We start from the raw sequence: 23,537 nt of genomic DNA on the forward strand, positions 1-23,537 counted from the left end.
CATAGAAACCTGACATGAAGACCTGGCATGAATTCAAAACCCTGGGAACATGTCATGACATGGACACAAGGCAGGAAAACAGACGATCGGGCGAGGAATGATTGGAAACACACAGGAAGTGATCAGGGGAAGTGGAAACACATGGGGAAACAGCTGATTAGAAGGCACATAATAACGCCACAGGGGAAGTGAAACTAAACACACTGAACATGATACCAGACCTCTTCAAAATAAAACAGGAAACATAGGGCACGCAGGCATGAAACACATGAAGGGCGAGGGAGACTTAAATGCAGGGGTGGAGACACCAGGAGAATCTAAGAAACAATGAACTATAACAGCTACCTAAGCATAATAGAGATGAACTTAAATAACCTGAAGAACTTAAACATAAAATAAACATCCAAATATATTAAAACTCAAAACGCTGGGTCAAATGCTCCAGGATCATGAAACTTTTACGTCTTAAAACCCATTTTTATTCTTTGGCTTTTGACCTCAGTGAGACTTAGTTTGTCTTGTAATTAAATTAGTTTTTAAATAACTAATTAATTATTTTACTTTTTTCTTTTATTTGGCTTTTATTTATATCTTATGTAATTTTATTATTTAGTTCCAATGTACAGCACTTTGCATCAGCTGTGGTTGTTTTAAAGTGCTTTATAAATAAAGATGATGATGATGATGATGGTGACCTTCCCTTTTTACCCCTCAGCTGCTGCTTCAGGAGCTGAAGGCTGAAGGGTCACCCCACCAGGAAGGTGGTGTGGACCCCGATGTCACTCATTCATTTCCTATGGCGGTCACTTTTGACTGGGAACAACACAGATGTAAGAAGGTTGATTAAAACACTCAAAATTCAATGAAAGGTGGTGCTCATCACTTTTATATGTTCAAGTGCATAGTGTGGAGGACGTTATAAGGCCTTGAGGTAATCAGATGTAAAACACAATATTTATGAGTGTTTTAAGTTGTAAATCGGTCAGATTTGACAGAAATGTGAGAGGAAGTTAAATCCAACAGCACTGGAACCACTTCCTGAACCAGCACGACTTCAAATGACTTCCTGGATTTCTCGACACACACTCTGAAACCTTGGCACATCACTAGTGGCATCCCATTCTTAATCCATAGGGTTTAGAGACAATGAATCTGTCCCACTTCCAAAAGTGAAGCTAGTATTTCTAAAAATATGCTCAAATGTATTTATTTAATAATCTTTCTGTGACAAAAAATAAACTTTTGAGATATTTTCAAGTGAGGATGTAGATGTGTAAACTTCAAATATCTTACTAAGAGCTTTATGTTCAATTCCACTGGGTGACTTTTACATTCACTTATATAACTTTCAAATTTGAATAATTTCCTCTGGAATGAATAAAACATTCTGATCAGTGTAGATGATGAAACAGTGCATTTAGTTCATTATTGGGCTACTTTAAAATGTCAGAATGTAAATAAGCTGCCTCATTGTTTTAATCCCACAGTTGATCTTGTCTTGGTTTATGGAGTAGAAATTGTATGTTTAAAAGGATTCCCCCAACACCTTTTTTGTTTGATGATTTACATTTACAACAGTGGACTACACAGCACTGTAGCACAATGTATATGACTGCAATTAAATGCACAAAACATAAGGAAAATAATACATGATAAAGATCTAGATAATTATAATGTAGAGTTAAATAAGCATACGTAATGTTTAAGTTCAGCCCTGTCATGGTCCCTCAGTCATCTCTGGCTTCTGCTCTAGTGTTTTTTATTCTGTCGCATCCTAGTTTTTCTCTCTCCTCCTTTTTGTGTGTGTGTTCATGGGCAGTACTCATCGCGGGTTAGTGGAGGTCACTACTTAAGGATCAGTGTTTGCTGGAACTAAATGGCTGTAATCCTGGCTCCTGTTATGCTGTGTTTTTGCTCTGCTGCTGTGGATGTTTGGCCCTCTGTGCCCTGTGAACAGGTTCCTCCACTTCTATCCCTGGTGTGGTGAGCCTGACTCTGACTGCGAGAGAGTGAGGACTGTACATGTTGGATGTTTGGAACCCTTCCTGTGTCATTTTTCTTGTTGTCTCTCCCCAGCAGAACACAAGTATGATGTCAGACATTAAGAGCTGCTGCCAATCAAGCTTGCCCTTGAGGAATGGATTGTTGTGGACTAACTTGACCTGGGAGACATGGAACATGGGGTGAATGTGCATGGATGCTGGAAGATTGAGTCTGACTACTGAAGGGTCAATAAAAGGGGGAGTGAACTTAAAGGAGAGGGCCTTCAGAGGGATGTACTCAGCTGTTAGCCATTCCCTTTGTCCAGGTTCATATCTGGGAGCGGCCATTTGGAGGCGATCCAAATAGTGGCGCTGCCAATGAACGGTTCTGAGTAGAGCCTCCTGAGTCTGGGCCCAAATGCATCAACTACACCGCAGGTGATGTTGGACAGATGGAACTGTGACGACAGCTTCTACCTCAGGGAAAAGAGGCGGCTGATATCCTAGGGATACTTTGAAAGGCGAGAGACTAGTAGCAGATGAGATGAGTGAATTGTGTTTGTACTCTTCCCATGGGAGCTGCGAGGACGAGGTACGACTAGAGCACAAGGAAAAACAGGGTAAGTATTAACAAGATTACGATGAATCACAAAAGCATGAATGGCCTGTCATGGGTTAGCAGACGAACTGGCGAAGAATAGTTGCGTACGCTGGTCTTAAAACTGCCGACTGGATCACAAACAGGTGAGGATGACAGGTGTGATGATTTGGACTCCACCCAGAGGTTGAGTCCCCGACCCTGTGGAAAAACAGAAGCACTGGCTTAACTGCTGAAGGGCTGATGATTCTGTCCACTTCGAAATGTCCAATGTAGTGTGGCGACAGCTTGCGAGAAGTTGCCCTGAGTGGAATGTCTTCAGCAGCGAGCCCAACCTTGTGTCTAGGAGAGTAGGTGGGTGCCGGAGCCCTTTGATGATTGGTGTAGAGATGTGACGGACTGAAGCAGCGTCTCCAGCATCCACATCCAGACTTGGCGGCAGTGTTGCAGGTGGTGCTTGACAGATGGTACTGTGAGCTCGACCTCATGTTCTGAAAACAATGAGAGTTGATACCGTGAGGAGGCTTCAGGCCTGTAGCAGAGGAGGTGAGTGAGTTATGAGCATACTCAGAAGATAGGTGGACCAAGTTGCCGGGTTGTGCGCGGTGATGCAGCGGACGGTGGCCTCCAGTTCCTGATTAAGGTGTTCTGTCTGACCGTTGGTTTGTGGATGATAACCTGAGCTGAGGCAGGGTTTAGCTCCAAGAGCGGTGCAAGTGCCTTCCACACTTAAGAAGTAAATCGGGGACCCCTACCAGACACTATTTCCACTCGGACACCATGCAATCTGAATACTTGTTCCACTAGAATTCTGGATTTGTTGAGATGATTGGTTTTGAGCTTAGGTCTTTACAAATCTACTTAATTGGTAGGACAGAATTGCACTTCATTGCTCCTTTGCACGTTCCACAAGGAGAGACTTTATTGCTGGACTCACACTTACAGGTGTGAGATGACACCAGAGAGTCAAATCCCCCGTGGGGGTGTTTTGTTTATTATTTTCCATTATTTGGACCCATTTTTCCTTTCATGTAATGCTATTGTTTTTTATTGTGTAAGTGATTATTCATGTTGAGATTGACAGGTTGTATTGAATGCAAGTGAAGTTCATCAAACCAAATTCTCATTAGTCATCCACTTTGCTTTAGCAGTCATTAAGCAAAACTTAATCATGATAGGACACGTGATTTGATACGATGACTCGGGGAATGAGAACACAGAGACAAGACTAGACAATGAGGGAGGGACAATATAATCACAAAGAACTGAAGGCAACAGAAACACTTTCTAAACATGTCGAAAGAAAAACTAAGAACCACAACAGAAACTAAATGAGCAAAAAGAAAACACTGAAGTACAAGAAAACCAAACATACATCAATCAAAGAGTATAACTCAGCTTAGCGTACTTTAACACCCAAACACAGAACAGTCCAAAACATAAACGCCATGACAGTCAAAGGATGTTAACAACAAGATTGTAGTAATTTTTAAACATTAGTGTTTCCTTAATTTAATCCTTTTCCTTCATTTTTGGTCATAGTTTGCAACTATTTGCATGTATGTGTGTGTTTGTTGGAATGAATGTCTGTTTATGTGTCTGTTTATGTGTCATCTTTGGAAACACTCATCTTTGTTGCAGTATTTTGAGTTTTGTTTTGCTTTTGTGATTCTTTCTTTTGGAATTAAGGGATGTAAGTCCTCCCTAAATTAATACTAACTGTATTAGTTTTCTGTATTAGTTAGTACTTCTTAATGTCTTTGCGTTTTCATTATTTATAGTCCAATTATTTCCAGTTCTTGGTTCTTGATTACATAATTCCCTTTCATGTCCGGTATGTTGCTAGTCCCATCTCTGTGTCTCTGTGTCCCCATGGTTGTTTACCTCCGATCTTCCTGGTCCGTGTGCTTTCTCTGTCTTGTCGAGTTAATGCGTTTGTAGTCCCGTCTCTCTGTTTTCTTGCTGCCTGTTTCCATGTTCATCTCTCTGTGTTTCCTCCTGTTTGTCTCCACAGTCAGTCATGTCTCCATGTCCGTTTATTCCCGGCCACAGTTTCAAGTCATACCTTTATGTTTAATCAGCACTTTGTAAATACACATACTATTTTATTTTATGTTTTTATTTCTAACATTTTTATGGCACAACCCTGTTTGTGCTGGTGCAACATGTTAAAAAATCTGACCATAAGGATCCTAACATGGGCGCACGTGTCCACACCCTTGTGTGAATGCACTTAGTTGAACAAATCTATAGTGTATACTGTGTGGAGTCTCTGGGGGTCGCTGTTGTCTTGTTATAGACTAAAGGCCTCCAATCAGATGTTTAAACAGTAAAATATTCTGGGCTATACTTTGACCTCCAGAATGATGATTTCAGTTTTACTGCTTAAACCGTAACTAAATAAGACATTACATCATATTTTACTCTAGCGGTATCTTACCTTTCATATAAATATGCAGCGTTTTACACAGCAATGTCAGTTAAAGGACTTATTATTTAACTTAAAAATAGCTGTTAATATAGATAGATAAAATATCTTGTGATTAAAAAGCAGAAATACCATTTTAGATCATGCATACATACATATCTTTGTGCCTGCCGAGGTTTATTTTCAGATGTAATAAACTGTGACAGGCACAGATAAAAAGATCTTGTAGAAAAATAAAGAGAACAGAACAGAGAAAGAAGGAAATAACAAATGTGATGTGCAGAGTTTTGTTCTTACACAGCAGATATGAGAGGAAAGGAGAGAGGGGAGAACGGGAAAGGGAAGATTGATGCGTTATGCCTAGTCAGTCTTGCTGCAGTTGCAATTAGATAATAGGTCTGGATCAGCAGCACATGGCCGGCTCAACACCATTAAAGATTAGCCTGAGAAAGCTGTTTCACTGCCTGCTTATTGTAGACCTTTCCATGGCCACTTGGCTTTCTGTATCTCATCTGTAAACCTCTTACCTTGTATACATTAGCTTTTCATGCGTGAATTATGACAACCTCAATCAGGATTTTTCCTTAAGTATTTTTATTCATCTTTAGGCATGAAAGAAAGATTTTTAAACTTCATTTTTTAAACGTACTTTTCAAAGAGTTTTTTACATGTTCACTTAGGTGGACAACACTGGCTGACCAGCGGGTGGCAGGTATGGAGTGACACATCAGTGTCCAGTGTAGTGGTTTATGTGCAAGTATACCATCAACACTGACACAAGTACAAGAAGCTGAACACAGCCGTGGCTTCTTTCTACAATAGAAATCAAATATTCTCCCATATCTGCTGCAGAAGTTCCCATAAATGTGGACCTTGTAGGCTGCTTTGCTTTGACTCTTCTGTCCAGTTCAAACCAGCTCGATGGGGTTTAAATCTGGAGGCTGTGCTGGACACTCCATGTCTTGTCCTTGTTTCCTGAGGTAGTTCGGCACAGCTTGGACTGATGTTTTGGGTCATTATCTTGCTGTAGGATGAACCCCTGACCAACCAGGCGCACACCAGAGGGTTTTGCATCGCGCTGCAGGATGCTGGAACTTCCCCTTAAATCCAGTGTATTATGGATCATGCCACCAAAACAAAACAAATTATTCTTTACACTGTATGTTTATAGAGGTTTTACACTGAACGAAACAAAAAAAGCATAGAATCATCACTTTGTTGTGATAAAGTTTGTGTGTGCCAGTTATCCCAAGAGCTATGTTGTCAGGGGTCTTTGGGCCCTCGATAGGGTCTCAAGGCTTGTTCAGTGCTTAGAGACATGGCCAATGTAAGGAAGGCTGACATGGAAAAAGACTGCGGTCTGCCTTGAAGGGATTCTGGCAAACCTTCAGGTGACTCAGGAAGGGGAAAGTGGTGCTCTACCCACATGATGTAGAGTATGCAGATGCTGACTTCAACTGAGGATATAGTTTGGTAGATGAGATCCACCATACGTTTATTAAGACTCTGAATGTTGTAGGGCTGTCCTGGTCTTTATCCTCATTATACTCAATGTGAAGAAGAAACATTCAGTGTATCATGGGAGTCTCTCTATGCACATATTTGTGTATTCCAAAGATGGCGGTGTCTTTGGCTGTGGTTAGCGTTCTTGACACACCTGCAGCCAACCCCTACCAACCACTTGACTTAACTATCCATATTGCCTCGGACCGTGTCACCTCCACACTCCCCAGGTACCACCGCCATACTCTCCATTATTTAATTATTTTTTAACATTTTTTTGGCCTTTCTTCAACTTCACAGTGTAGAGAGGGCAGAAAGCGGGAGCGGAGAGAGAAGGGAAAACAAGCGGCAAAGGGCCACGGGTCGTACTCGAACCTAGGCTGGCCGCTTTCAGCCGTATGGGATGTGGTCGCCCACTCAGCGCACTGAGCTAAGCCCACCATACTCCCCATTATTGATTGAATTTCTAAAGCTGTGCATTTTGTACCCCTCCCTAAGTTGCCCTCAGTTCTAAAGGCTTCAGTTTTGAAAGCCTAGGATAGCGTTTCTTCTGGTTTTGACTAACAGACAGACTGAGAGAGGCAGTCAGCAGATGGAGGCAGCTTTCTGAGGCATCACAGGCACTAACCACTCTACCTGGAGCTCACAGTAAACTTAGACTGAGTATTTGTGCAGTTTCACGACTTTCTAGCACTTTGTGTCACAATCCGGGTGAGTGGCTGGAAAATTCCAGCAGAGTTCCTGATTCACCGTGGGCTTGACTATCATTTCCTCACACCTGTTCAACTCACCTTGAGCTGGTCTGAGGCAATCAAGCCTCGGATACTTAAGACCCACACTGACGTCCTCTCACCGCCAGTTTGTCAACTAACCCACGTTGGTAGCCGGCTCTCACACCTCATGTTATTGTCTCTCGCTTTGTACTTACCTTGTTCTCTTGTGCCACAGTTGCCTCACACTCTTGCTCACCACTTGGACTCCAGGTTAAACTCACTGTCTCTCTCATTCCATCAGCTGGACAGCTCTCAGTGTCTCACCTGAGACGTCCTGCCATCGTTGCTCGTTGGATCCCTCGGAACTCCGGTCAGCCATCTGTCTCCGCTCACCCAGACTTACATCACCTCCGCTCCAAGCATTCCTCACTCCACCTGCAATAAGCCATCCTTTGTGTTAAACTAGCATTCACCTAGAGTCATTTGCCGGAATCACGCTAACCCCTCCTTGTCCTCTCTCCTCAGTGCTACTGCTAAACATTCCCTGCCACGACCCAGTTCATCTCTCTAGACCAGGTCCCCTCATCCCGTAACCAGTCCATGTTCTTTTCCTTGCCAAGTTGTTACGATTAATGATTCCTCTGTGTCTTGGATCAAGCCAAATAAAGTTTGTTAAAAGCTCCACACTGGATTTCTGCACTTGGGTTCAGTTTTGGTGCTGGCCTTCAGCCCCTCTTCGACACTTTGTTTTTATATTTTCACTCTACTTTAGGATATCAGCCACTCCCGTTTCTAGCCCCAAAGTGTGAAGTTATGGTTCTATCTGTTAAACAGCATCTGCAACTCTTGGCAATCCAGCAGATTGACTCTGTTATGGACTTTGGACCAGAAAAAATGCCTTGCTGACAATCATTTACTAGTTATAGACCAGACCAATTGTTTCCACGTTTCAGTGGCTATTTTGAGGGTGACTCTATCATTAAAACTTCCACTGTCCATCTCAAACATCACCCTATCCTTTGCATCGTCTTTTCTCACGCCAACCTTCTGTATGTCCTCCTACATCAATGAATCTTTGTTATCCTGCTAATCAGCTCCATTTTCAGCATCTTTTGCCTAATATAGCCACAAGCTTCCCCAGAATACAAGTACCCATCTATCTTCCATTCTCCCAGTTGAACATTGTTCACTCTCGTCGTCTGTCTTTCAGTCTCAGTGCTGTGACAAAGTCAAAGTCCCAAATATTGTTTAGTGCCAGTTTTGTGATCCATCGGTGATGTCTCTAGTTTCTTTATTTATAAGTGGATTGAAAACAGAAGTGTCCAGGCCTAAAGAAACTAGAATGATGGTACAGATGGTGCTGTTTTTTGCAGGTCTGATTTCATGTGGCCAGTTCCCGCAGCATGTAGGAACAGGTAGCAGCATCTCTGTGGGATTCTCAGGGTTGGACTGCTGCAGAGGAGATACTGCAGATGTGAACACCGCCCTGTGGAAAATCCTGCTACCAGTATTACTAAAACCAGTGAGATAATCTATGTCACTAAAACAATTTGTAATGGTACTGGGCAATGTTCCCTCTAATTTTTCATGTGTCTGAGCGAACACACAAACTCCCTGAGTGGTTTCTTGGACCACTGTGAGCAACAGCAGACGTGTGCACTGTGGTCACGCCAGCATCGAATCCATCCAAGTTACATGGTTTATTAAAATAATCAAATTACAGCATTTACATTTATGTTAGACTACTTTTTTCCCCTCTTTATTTATAGAGCTTTTACATGTAATTTGACATATCAGGCCCAATAAATCAAGTACCAACCGATACAAAGACATATCTCAATACAGACTAGGCCATTAAAATTTGGATGATAACAATAAAACAGATAAAAAAAATAAAGAAAAAAAACGGAAAAAGGAAAAAAACAAACAAACCCACACACAGAGAACAAAAAAACAACAACTCTCCCCAAAACCAGAACAAAAGAAAACCCCATGATACTAAAGTTTAGTCTGTTGTAAGTGTTTTCAATGAACTGAAGTAAATGATAAAAGGCTGCCACATCTGTGAGAACTTATTAACATTTCCTCTGAGTCTGAATTCTATTTTCTCCATTTTTAAAAAGAACATAACATCTTCCAGCGTCGTGCCAGCAGTGAAGTGAAAGCGATAACATCCAGCTGCTTACGACTAAGGTTTAGGGTGGCATCTTCAGAAACACCAAAAATGGCAACTAGTGGGCATGGTTTGAGTGTAACGCTCAAAACATGAGAGAGCACTTCAAAATAAAAAGTCCAGTATAATTGAAGTGTCGGGCAGGCAAAAAACATATGAGTTAAATCACAGGGGGAGGTGTTGCATCTGTGGCACAGGTCAGGAATGCCGGGATATATTTTAGATAGTCTAGATCTTGAGAAGTGTAATCTGTATACCGTCTTAAACTGAATAAGGGAGAGTCTTGCACATGAGGCTGAGGTATGAATTTGGTCAATTACTTTGTCCCAGCAACCTTCCCCAAACTTAAGACCCAGGTCCTGTTCCCAACTCGAAGCAATTTCTTTGGTTGAGTAATTGCCCGATGCCATCATTAAAGTATATATTTGTGATATTAGAGCCTTACTGTGAGGCTTCAACTGGAATAAGTCTTCCCACCAAGGCTTGAGAGGCTGACTTGGAAACTCTGGCAAGATAGAAGATGCACAGTGTCTTATTTGAAAGTAGCGGAACAAATGATACGAGGGCAAATCATACAAAGAAGAAAGGTCACTAAAGCTGGGAAAAATGTTATCTTTAAAAAAGTCATAAAAACATTTGATACCTTTTCTTGCCCAAATACAGAAGGAGGAGTCCACCAGGGATGGGGGGGACGAGGTGGTTGTTGCAGATTGGGGTCAGAGCAGAAGCAGAGACTGAATTGAAGTGACGCCGGAATTGATACCATATTATTAGAGAGGCAATTAAAACAGGGTCGTCTGTAAATTGTAACAGAGAAACAGGAAGGGATGAAAATAATAGTGCTGAGAGTGAGAAAGAGAAACATGACTGAGCCTCAAGGCAACACCAAGTAGCTTGAGGCTCATTCAACCAATAGGTATACTTTTGAATGTTGGCTGCCCAATAATAAAACAGAGCAAGACCCCCACTGAGCTTACCCTGTTGTAGTGAGGTCGTACTAGTCCTGGGGGTCTTATTTGCCCATATAAATGATGAAATCATTCGATTGACAGATTTGAAGACGGATTTAGGTAAAAACTGTGGGATACACTGAAAAAGATAAAGGATTTGGGTAGAATATTCATTTTTATAATATTAATCCTGCCAAGAAGTGATACAGGAAGGTTTGCCCACCTTTGAAAAGCCAACCTTACATAGGTCAGCAAAGGGTTAAAATTTGCTGTTCGCAAGGCTTTCCACTCAATCGAATGCTTTTTCAGCATCCAATGAGATTACCACCTCAGGAACGGTGCTATGATTTTTGGAATATATTATATTAAGAAGGGACTGTATATTAAAAAAGGAATGTCTTCCTTTAATAAAGCCTGTCTGTTCGTCTGATATAATAGAAGAGAGAACTCTTTCCAAACGGGTTGCAAGCAGTTTGGATAAGATTTTAAAGTCTACATTAAGAAGACTTATTGGTCGATAGGAGCTACAACAGGTAGGATCCTTTCCTTCTTTATGCAGTAATGAGATAGAAGCCTGTCGTGGTGTCTGAGGGAGAGAGCCGCGTTTCAATGACTCCTCAAAAACTGACATATGTTAGACTACTTTTAATTAACTGCTTTAGCCCACTTACAATGAAAATTAAAAAAAATCTTGTTCATGACCTGTGCAGTATGTTAACACTATTGGAAGTAAAAATAACTTGAACTTCAATAAAGCTCTGACTTGTATTATGAGTCTGTGGTCTGGGAGAGAGTCCTGTAACTCTGGCTGCACAATACAGTATATAATGACCAATGTTGGGCAATTAATTATATAGTTACTTCTTCAAAAAAGTTACTGAGTTTTGCAAACAACAAGGTTTTTGCAGCTGTTTACCTAAAAATGCAGCCAAGGCGTTTTTTAAATAAACATTTCAAACTATTTACAGAACAATCAGCTGTTCTGCATCAAATTTGATGCCACACAAATTATTTGTGTCACTCCAAAAATAATTTCTGTCCACTATGAGATAAAGGAGAACAACAGCCTGATACCTGCAGGCTGACAACAGGAGATGTATCACTCCTGTAACACCTGTAATATTCAGCAGTCGCCTCATTGTTCTGACACACACAACAAAACTATTGACTACACTACACACCAACTACACACTCACTACACAAGATTTGCACTAAACGTCGCAAATCTCTCACATCTCAAAACAACCGCCGTCACTCCTAAAACTTCCCCCTTTCCTAAACAACTAAATGCCATATAATTTTTTGATTGGTCGACATGGTACATTTTTCCACCAATAGGAAAAGGTGGGTTTTTTGGCGGAGAGTGCTTTTGAGCGTTTTCCTTATAAAACGCCGTTTTTATCGTTTCTTCCCGCAGTAAATATAAACAACGATAGTATTCAGGAAGAAAACCAAACATTGCAGATATTTTTATCATAACTCTGGTTTTACGTGGCCCATCAACACAATTTAAAAACTGGTATAAAGTCCACACTTTTCCCATCAGTTGTTCCGTCTGTCCTGCTCACATCTCCAATGGTTGTACACGTTGTCATTAACGTGGCTTCACTCCACATCAGCCACGCCGCTTTGCTCGCTAAAACACCGGTGTCGGCACATAAGGACGCTGTCATAGCCTGTCGACGACGTTGATTAGCTGCGTATATACGAATGTGAATCGTATTATTGGCTGGATTATGGGATAAGGTGGCATCATTCTAATCCCATACGGGAGCAGCCAGTCACTTACTGACTAACACTGCAAAACAGAATTGTTAACGTATTTATTTTAATTTCAATTCAGGTTAGATTTTTTTTGTGCGCAACGCAGATTTTCTGTGCGCAGAGACAGTGCCAGCAGTGCGCAATTGCGCACGCGCGCAGCTTAGAGGGAGCATTGGTACTGGGTCTATGACCCAGCGTTTCAGTTTCTTAGGCTTTTTCTCGCATTGTTTAGGTTTCTAGTTTAATATTTTTTTTCCAGATCTTTTAGTTATTTCCTGCTAAGGTTCTATGCTCTTGTATTTAAGTTTGTTACTGTTCCTCTCTTACATTCCACATTTCATTTCTAGTCTCCCTCGTCTTCATCTTTGTTTATTATTTATATGTCTGTTTTCTGTGTTTCCTGTCTGCCTCCCCAGTTGGCTATGTTCCCATGTCTGTTTCTTTCCCATACAATACTACATGTCAACAGAATAATCACAAAAGTAGAAGAACCAACTACACCCTTACTCCTTCCATAGTAATTAAAAGCAAAAGTGGCATTCAGCTGCTGATAATGAAATGCAGTACTGGTGTGAGCAACTATTTAAATGTTAGTCCAAGTTTTTGTGCATATTTGTGTGGTGACACAATGCCACACAATGGAGGAAAGACATCAGCAGTGATCTTAGAGAAGAAACTATTGTTGTCCATCAATCTGTGGAGGATATTTTGTTATTTCTAAACAATTTGAACAGGCCTTGGTTAGCGTGTTAAAGTCCATGAACCAGTATGCCATGTTTGAAAAGGTTTTCAGGAGAAAACAAATTCTCTATAAAAGGCTTAGGTTTGCAAAATTTTATCTGTGCAAACACAAGATGTCTGGAACAATATCCTCTGTGAAGACAAGACCAAAACTACAAATCTTTGGGCATGAGGTCCGTAAAGATGAAAAGGATTATAAGGATTTGATTTATTAACTTCAGCAGTCAGCAGCTGGGAAGTGGCTGCTACAGCATCTTTGTCAATACAGTTTTTTCAAGGTAAACAGCACAGCATAACACCTGCTACACAGAAACTGTAGCTCTGACTCTTCATGTTTTTCATAACCAGTCAGTCTGTTAGATTAGAGGCAGACAAATAGACTCAAATAATAAATGTATGCTTAGGTTGTTTAGCAAGCGGATAAACTCTTGTATGCAGTAGTAGGATGGTAGTGAACACTGTCTGCACTTTAGATCAAACCATATTGATTATGTAATTTACAACCAGTTGTGCTGCAGTGTCTCCTTAATTCTCTGAGAGCCACTGTGCTGAGGCAGACACTATAATTGAGAGAGTGAGGGAGAGGATGGAGATGAAGAGGAACAGAAGCACAGAATTAGATCAATTCATCAAATTCTAGCGTGTTGTGTGAGTCGCTGATCCATCTGTGTGGTCTATGGTGCATATCTATATGTTGTATTGTATTTTTTTCAGCAAATCAATCATACTCACACATGAAAAACACATATGGCACAAATCTGATGAGTAATTTTATTTGGAAAACAGAGAGTCAGACATATTGATATTTAAAAAAGCAGCAATGGGCGATCAGACAGGGTGCAGATATTTATGACTCTCTGGCTGCAGATGACATCATCTGTAGACAAAAAGGAGAAAAACAAGGCGATGATGCAAACGGGTCCAAAGATTTGACTGTGATGGCTCAACTCAGGGACACGATTATTTGTAATGTAATCACGAGAAATTAGAAGGTGGAGTTCAATAATTTTTGAGCTGCTTTGTGTTCAGAGAAGAAGCTGCTTTGAACAGACTGGCAGTTACATCCAGGACAGAGGCCACCTGACTTTCAAGGACATACCTGATGCCTTACATCAACACATGAGGGGTATGTTTGTGTGTATATGAGTAGATATTTGTTAATGTCTGTGTGCATGTGCGTACGTGTGTGTGTGTGTGAGAGAGAGATGCATCATGTGGAGAGGAAAAAAGGTGAGGCAGGTCAAATTCAAGGCACTTAAGTTGATTAAAATGTCTTTGCCACAGTGCCTTCTCTCCTCTATTGCTTTCTTACTCTTCTCTTCTACACTCTCTTCTCATTTCCTTCTCGCTGCTCTCCTTTCTGCAAGAGACTGCAGCTATACACAAACATTTCTGACCAAAAGCATCAGAATTATGACTCTTGTTGAAGCTCAGATGGAAGGCCCGATGTAAATAATTTATTGTTTTTCATGTAGTTTAAGCTAAAGACAGACATTCTAGTGCTCTTTACAGTCAGTCACCTTCAAAGCTATCCAAATAACTGTTTTCTGCTTGCTGAACCTCAAACTCAATAAAGAACCCATCATTAATACCCCCAGAATATTTTTGTTTTATGACTATAAAGATAAATGGAAGAAGAAAGAACAAAATGTTTAGGTTTTTTTTAACATTAGTGGGTGAGAACACCATTTGTCCATATTTGTCCATACGTCGTGGGGATGTCACACTTAGTTAACATTCTTGTTTTGATTTAGCCATATCTCATATGTAGTCTGCAACAGGCAAACATCTACTATCCCGGGTTTGTTTATGTTTTGCACTTTTACAGATTATGTAACATAACATTAAATCAATTCTGACAAGTTTGTTAAGTTAACATGTTATTTATTTCAACTGTTAACTGGTTTAGTTTTAACTCACCTTACTTACCTGTGTTCCAGGAACAAAAGGAGAAAATATAGTTTCACTTCCTGTATTTATAGCTTCCTTGTTAATCTGAGGTCACAGCAAGACACCAGGTGAAGAACGGGGAGAATCTTTATAATTTAATAAAGCTGATTTTAGACTGTGTTTATACAAAAATGAATTTATTGGTGCAATATTTATTGATTACACTGTAGAGATTTTATTGCTAGTAAAGAGTAGCAGTATAGGTTTGAGTATGATAATGTTCATCTTACCTACTGAATGGAATAGTCCAGGGGTGATTGGACTATTTAAACAGTTTTTTATTTTTGTAAATATTGTTTGGTCACAAAATGGTGAATAAACCACTCGCTACACTGGACAGCATCTGTCTCTTGCACTGCTTTAGCTGCTTAAGTCAAGTCTTACCACAAGGTGGAAACTAGCGAGCTAACTTCCTGCTAACTGCTAACTCCGTTGAATTTAATAAATTCTGTTTTCATAGATGCCTGGATGTTAAACTTAATTGTTACACCTGGTAAAGCAGCAACACTGATCATTTTATTACAAATGAAAGAATTTAGACAGTTTTTAACTCTCAGTGATGCCGGAGTGTTCGTTTGACTTTGGGACCTGAAACCAACGGAGTTTAGGACCCAGATTACTCCGCGAGGCTCCTGACCAGTGTTGCCAACTTAGCGACTTTGTCACTATATTTAGCGAGTTTTCAGACCCCCTTAGCGACTTTTTTTCTAAAAAGCGACTAGCGACAAATCTGGCGACTTTTTCTGGTGTTATTGGAGACTTATTTATGACGACTTTTTGACGTGAAAGGGCGTGTCGCTCTTACTCTCACCAAGCAGCGGTGCTGCCGTGGGCACCTCACCCGTGCTAAAGCGGTCACGGGCGGAGGATAGTCCTCCCCCAGCTGCAGGAGATGTTCCCATCTATGCGTCCAAACTGCAAATGAACTGCGCATGAGCGAAGCCGCTGCTCCCGCACTGACTGTAACGCAGTCAGTTCTTTTACTGTTATGCTGTTTTGTGGATCACAAGGTTTAAAACTACTTATAAACACACACACACACACAAAGTAACTCCACCAGAGTGCCTATTTTGGGTCACTTTTGCAGGTCGAAGCCCAGATAAAGGAGCAGGGTTGGAATTGTGACATTAAAAAACAATAATTGCTAAAAGAAATTTAATTTGTAGTTCTAAATAAATTCTAAATGCATTTAGGACGTTTTTTGCTCACTTTATGTCTCTTCCACGATGTTATTTCTCTCTCGTAGGTTACAACGTAGGTTACAATTACATTAGCATGACCAATTATGCAAATTAGGTGATGACGTCATTTAGCGACTTCTAGCGACTTTTAGGACAGCCAATAGCGATTTTCCTTACTGAGGAGGTGGCAACACTGCTCCTGACTACGGTAGCTGTAATGCTCCGACAATCCATCAAGTGGTGCGGCTTCATAGCTTACCAAAGTTGTACTAAAACATTTTTTGACAGATTTTCGAGCGCCGTGTACCACATAAAATCGTTTCGAAGTCAGTAAACACAACCAGAATTCATACATAAGGCACACTGTCGATTTTTGAGAAAATTAAAGGATTTTAAGTGCGCCTTACAGTGCGGAAAATATGGTAAGTTGATTATTTTCAGTTATGAAAATACAGGCGTCTCCGTGAATTGAAGCCTCTTTGTATGTTGGGCAAGATTCAAAGGGGGTTTGTGTGTGCCAAGGATCCCAGAAGCTATGTTGTTGAACGGCTTTTGCCCCCTGGTGTAGGGTCTCCCATGGCAAATTGGTCCTAGTTGAGGGAATAGACAAAGAGTGATTTAGAAGAACCTTATCAGTATAAAAAGAAGAGAACAGTTCAAAATGGCCGGGACAGGGTTACTGAACCAGGCCTGGGAGGGTGCTGGAGGGAGAGCGCCTAGTGGGCGAGCCTTACCCATGCAGTCTGGCCGGGCACAGCCCAAAAAAAGGAGCCATGGGCCTTCCTTCTTGTAGGCCACCACCCGCAAGAAGCGCATCAGAGGAGGGTGCAGTGTGTGCTGGATAGCAGCAAAGGGTGTAGACCCTGGCAGATCGATCCCCAGCTACAAATTCTGGGAAATGGAATGTTACCTCTCTGGTGGGGAAGGAGGCTAAATATAGTCAGGATCACCTCAATGCATGGCTTGGGTTGCCCTCTGTGAGAGGTAGTGGACTGGGCTGGATATCTTGGTATCCCCTTGGCTTGTGGCTTGTGGCCTGTACCTCGTAGTTTTTCCTTGTGGACTAGAGATTTTTGTTCCTTGCACCGTAAGTTTGGGGAATGGGTCCTGAGTGTGATCTGCGCTTATGTGCCAAACACCAGTTCAGAGTACCTGGCCTTCCTAGAGTCTTTGGATGGAGCACTCGAGGGTGCTTCAACTGGAGACTCTGTTGGCCTACTGGGAGACTTTAATACTCATGTGGGCAACAACAGCGAGACCTGGAAGGGCATGCCCCTCAGAAATTCTCCCCACCAAGCTTTTTTCCAGCGTGTTTGATAGTGTTGGTCCTTGGGTTGTGAACCTTTTTAATGTTTCTCTTCAGACTGGGGTGTTCCCCAGCTTTTTAAAACATGCCATTGTGAAACCAAGGCTCAAAAAACCCAACTTGGATCCAGTGATGGGAATAACGGCGTTACTTTTTTCAGTAACGAGTAATCTAACTAATTACTATTTCTATTGTTGCAACGCCGTTACCGTTACTAACAAGAAAATGCGGTCGTGTTACTATTTTTCAACAAACAGACGATTGAAGCTGTGTTCAGCTTACAGCATCTTATATCAGTTGCACGAAAGTAGCTGTGAGTAATCTGGGCGAGAGAGAGAGACAGCAGAAAAAGAGAGAGAGCGAGTTTTGAGATGTGAGAGATTTGTGACGTTTAGCGTGTTTGGAGTGTGTAGTTAATGTGTTGTCTTGTGTAGTTAGTGTGTAGTGTTGTGGATAGTTTTGTGTTGTGTGTCAGAACAATGAGGCGACTGCTGTCTCCAGGTAGAAACAGGAGTGATACACCTGCTGCTGTCAGACCTGCAGGTATCAGGCTGTGATGTTCTCCTTTATAGTGGACAGAAATATTTGGAGTGGCACAAATAATTTGTGTTCTTATTGAATGCAGAACAGCTGATTGTTCTGTAAATAGTTTGAAATGGTTATTTTAAAAAGGGTAAAAGGTAAATGGCTGCAAATAACTTTGTTGTTTGCAAAACTTGTGCATATGATTTTAAAATTGACAATTTATATTTGCATTTAAAGTTATGAAATATGATTCATTAAACATGTTTATGGTTGTTACAGTAAAAATATAACTTTTTCTACTCGGATTTTATGTTTTTTGTCTGATTTTAGATCAATTGTGTTAATACAGTATGTCAAAATGAAAACATAACTGTAAATTCAGACACGTGAGGTTGTGCTGAAAAGAATGATACCAAACTAGGCAAAGTAAATAGTTTTTAAAGGTAAAATGTGGAGCGAAAATCAAAAGTAGTTAAAAATGGCCAATTATACCCTGGACCCCAGAGGGTTAAACGTTTTTTTTTAAAGTAACGCAATAGTTACTTTTCAAGTAATTAATTACTTTTAGAATGTTGTAACTAAGTTACTAACTCAGTTACTTTTTTGAAGAAGTAACTAGTAACTATAATTAATTACTTTTTCAAAGTAACTTGCCCAACACTGCTTGGATCCAACATTACTTCCAAATTATGTACTTATTTCCAAACTCCCTTTTATGAAAAGACTTTGAGAAGCCAGTTGCCTCCCATGTTACAGCCAACTTGGATAAACATAACATCTATAACTATTTCCAATCTGGTTTTCTTAAAATGCATTCCACTGAAACATCACTACTTAAAGTTACCAGTGATATTATGAAGTCAGCAGATTCTGGAGAATACATCCTGGTCTTAGGTTAGACCTCTCCTCAGCCTTTGACACAGTTAATCATCATTCTGATAAACAAACTGAGAGATCTGGTTGGCACGTCCGGCTCTGTTCTTCTGTGGTTTCCATCCTACATAATGTCAGGAGTTTTAGTGTGTATGCAAACCAGATCATGTCTGAATGTACAGAGCTGCTATATGGAGTTCCTCAAGGCTCCGTGCTGGGACCTATTCTGTTTTTAATATACATTCTTCCTTTAGGCCAGATAATACAGCAGTTTATTGATATTTCTTCTTTTTGCTAAAGATATTTAGCTATACTGCTCATTTAAGGCTTCTGAAGTTCACAAACTCTGCACTTTGACTGCTTAACAAATATTAGGCACTGGCTGAACAACAGCTACTTACAGCTAAACCCAGACAAAACTGAAACTTTGATTATTGCACCGGGAAGAGCAATGTCTGACATTAAACACCACCTGGGTGATTCAGGTGTCTCGCAGAAGCGTAGCCTCAGAAATTTAGGTGTTATTTTTGACGAAGCTTCCTTGACTTAAAATGGAGTAAGAACCTTCTTTTTTCATTTGAGGACATCTCAAAACTTAGCTCACTCGTGTTAACAAGTGAACTTGAGATGATAATTCATGTTTTTGTCCCTATAGACTGGACTACTGTAATGGTCTGTTTACTTGTTTAAAACAAGAAAGGGCTGGCTCATCTCCAGGTTGTCCAGAACTCTGCAGCGAGAATACTGACCCGCTCAGATGAACTCATGGAACAGCCTGATGGAGGTGGCTGGGGAGAGGGAGGTCTGGTGTCCCTGCTTAGGCTGCTGGCCCTGTGACCAGGCCCCAGGTAAATGGAAGAAAATGCACGGATGGATTTTCAGCTATGTAACTTCTATTTGTTTTAAATTATTCACAAATTAAACCCAATATTAAAAAGTGTAGTGTGGAAATGACAAACACCAACAGCGTTTACAGTTGCACACAGCTGCACTCTTTGTAGCACACACACACTTGTCTACCTCAGGTCCCAGCACAATTTTTATAGGGAAGCCATGGTGAGATGATTGCTCCACCCCTCCCCGTCCCTGCAACTGAGCCACAAACCACACCCCGCCACATGTAGGTAATTTATTGTAAGAAATAAATGAACACACCCGACACGGTTTGGCTAAAGCTCAGCAGGTAGAGCAGGTCACTTAGTAATTAGAAGGTTGATGGTTCAGTCCTCGTCTGCTCCTCGTCTAAGTTAGAGAGAAGGTGCTCGTGTGAACCAGGCAAGTGCGATATAAGAACCTCCATTTAGCATTTATAAAATAATAAATTTGCTTAATTTAGATTAGGCTTTTTTATCTTCATTATAGGTCACTCATTCCAACCCCTGCCATGCAGCCGCACAGCTTTGTTCAAGTGTCGAATTATTTTAAACATTACATAGTTAAGGTTTGAAAGATGGCAGCTGAGGGGCTCATGTGAAGGTGTTTGTTGACAGTATAGCAACAAAACCATAAATAAGATCCAACCCGGAGCAGCAGGGCCTCTAACAAGCCAACTGTTATTAGTTTTGGCATACTCTGCCTGCGAACAAGCCACTGCATCTGTAAACTGTTTAGTATTGAATTACGTTAATACAGCTGCATAGATATTAGTATTAGACTCCTTGATGTTAATGCAAAGTCAAAGGGCTGCTTAGATCTGTTTGACAGAGCAAACGGCCGCTTTTTTCATGGTAAATATACGTACACAGAAACTTTAAACCTCCTGATATTATCCATGAACAGAAAATGACCAAGCTGTAAAGAGGCAACAGCTGACTTTTATTGGCACAGAAGACAACTTTCCTGACAAACATCCCACAGCTGCAGCAGAAGTCGCGCCTAGAATTAGAGGAATGTTGGTCTGCCATTGACTGTGTGCAAACAATGAACATTGACTGACATTATGGTTCTGTGAGCTACCTTTTGAAATATTGATACATATTTAGAAGACAAGGTAGTTTTATGGAGTTAACAATGTTATTATTATAACAGTGTGCATGTACTGGATGGCTGGCTTTGCAAAGGATCTTCACTGTGATGTGAACATGTACTTAATGTAAAAATAGAACAGCTGGTTGTGTTTTATTACAAACACTGAACAAGATTTTGAAAAACTATCCAACCGCTTCACTGGAACTAATTTAAACTGGCAAGTTGTGAACAATACAACGTACTTGCATTCATGCATTTTTACTTGCATTTATATAACTTTTTTCTAGTCTCACTCAAAGTGCTTTAGACCACAACCTACCAGAATAATTAAACTAAGATGCATGTCTGGGGACTGTGGGAGGCAAAGCGCACAGTGGGTTTCTTTGTATGTTGGTTGGAGGTCTGGAAATCAAGTGGAGAAAAGGTTGTTTTTTTTTTCATTTTATCATAAACAAACTAATGTTGAATGTACAAAGACCATTCAGATGTAATTACTACTGTGTTTAAATATTTTCTATGTAAATTAAAGGAAAACCTACGAGTATCCCACTGCTCAATTAATTGTTAGTTGTTTGTTAATTTATTTTGCAAATCTGTGGAAAAGTGGAAATGTGTCTGATGCTGAGTTGAACAAATACACACGGAAACACATACCAGACAATATATTCCTCAACTTTGTGTGCAAGTTACAGAACATATGTGACAGGAGAGCTAAAGTCAGAGTTAATGCCGTGTGGCATGAGTGTCTGGTTGTAAAACATTTTTTTTAAGTATTATAGGCTCAAATGTAAACATGAACTTACAACGAGACAGTTACAGTCATTCATGCCTCTCTGTCTGTTAAATGTGATATAATATGAAAAGTGAACCACCTACTCTGACCTCATTAATAAACATAGAATTTAAAATGACATCACTATTATATACTATTTATACCACTTTTGTTACATTTTAAACTCTACTACATGCTTTTAAGTTTTTGGGGACAGACACAGTCTGACAGTATAAACTCCTCACATTTTAATTATAGTGCACCACTTCACAGCAACGGTTGCTTCAAGCTGCTATGTAAAATATAGGCCCTCATGTAGTGTATCTCTAGCATCTCCAGGGTAGAGAGAGTGTAGTGTCGTGCAGACTGGGAAACAGTCCAGTCCCATCCTGCCAAGACTGGCTATCAGGAATGAGGTTAAATTTATGGTCCCACAAACTTTTCTGTCGGACCGAGGCGGAGAGGGGTTTTCACCCATCCAAGATGTTCTTCCATGCAGTCCTCCAATATAATGTTCACTGGGAACAGGAGAACCGTGAAAAAAAACTTCAATGATAAAAAATTACAGTATGAAAATCACAAAGAGTGGTTGCACGGTCACTTTTTCACTTTTTACCACTGGTTTTTCTTGAACGCTTTGTATGCTATTTCAAGACCTGCACTGACTGTTACTGTGATGAAACACATCCAGATCTTTCCCAACCAAGACCAGGGAGGTCCAGCAGCTGCTTCAAGAGAGGAACATCGCCTTCAAGTCTGGTGACAAGGCCCTCTACAGCATGGCATGGACCAACCTAAAGAGAGGCATTAAGGCTAATAGGGACTACAAGAAGAGGATTGAGGAGCATCTAGAATAAAGACTACCCAGGAGACCATCAGCTGGTCCTCTAGCCTCTCTTGAACTCCACATTTTAAAAGATTCCTCACATCCCATCATAGTTTGTTCCAGGCTGGAGAACAGTTTCTATCTGATAGCCATCAGGGCATTACACACCACCTAGCACCATATATAATAGTTGTTATGATGCACAATAATGCCACACATGTGTGTTTTCATGCAATAGTGTTATATGTCACGTGCAATGGTGTATTGTGTGAATGACTATCACCGTAAGGAAGGCACCTAATCTCGTTATATTTCATGTATTTATGATCACAATAAGGTTAAATTCAAATTCAAGTGTTATAGTTTTGCTCTCCTTTGTGGCTGGCTGACAGAGCGACAACAGCACAAGCGAGAGTGGCCACAGACCGGTTGTAACACATACTTTGTACACTGCCTCCCTCTGAGAACAGAGCTCACTGCAGGCAGACGAACGTGCTCTCTGTGCTCGACCATAGAATCAGCTTTAGGGTGGCGTCCCCAGAAAGGAAGGCCTCTAGGTCTCGACGTAGACTGCTGCCCTCACAGTATGGATCAGTGGCAGAAAAGGGATCAATGCAATCGATCGATAGATTGACGGATGTTAGACAATCAGACTGCCAAGGATCATCAATATGAAGAAGCATTTGGGGACAGTAAGCAGCAAGGTAGATAGAGAGACAAAGACAAAACACAAACTATGACTCAGACTGGCTTTTTTAGTAGCCTCGTGTCTGCTACAGTAGCTGTCTCAATCTTTCTTCTCATAATGTGGCAAAAACGTGGTTGGTGAAAGTAGAATATGTGGTAGAGCTCTCATACTGGATTTCATTAGATTTCACACGTATGCATAACTCTGGTGAGTGTATATTTACAGAAGCCACGGTATATATCATTTTCTGCTTTTATCATTTGCCATGGAAATAGAAGCTGGGTGGTCCTTCCTAAAACAAGCAGCCAACCAAGGACCTTGCTGAGTTTTTAGTGGTGTGAAAGCAGAAAGAATAACAAAACCTAATGAAAATACAAGGAAATAATATTTACATTAATCTGCAGCTACACGTCCAGCTTGATGCATAGTGTACAATATGTAGCCGTGAGTTCTTTGGTCTCATACAGCACAGACACTTTATTTTAGACGTGTCTAATTTGGCACCATATGTGTTTGTTTGTTTTTTTCCATCGGGGAGTAGTTTGACAGCGCCACAGGTGCTCTCGCGAGAGTAGCTGTCAGCTCCATGTTTACAA

The 23,537-nt window shown here is 40.7% G+C and overlaps 1 pseudogene; it reads left to right on the forward strand.

Annotated features, from left to right (window-relative positions):
• Positions 1 to 23,537, forward strand: part of LOC134625026 (NACHT, LRR and PYD domains-containing protein 14-like) — a 551,707-nt pseudogene that overhangs the window by 307,506 nt on the left and 220,664 nt on the right.

The sequence above is a fragment of the Pelmatolapia mariae genome, linkage group LG3_W (genome assembly GCF_036321145.2).
Source record: "Pelmatolapia mariae isolate MD_Pm_ZW linkage group LG3_W, Pm_UMD_F_2, whole genome shotgun sequence".
Lineage (NCBI taxonomy): Eukaryota > Metazoa > Chordata > Actinopteri > Cichliformes > Cichlidae > Pelmatolapia > Pelmatolapia mariae.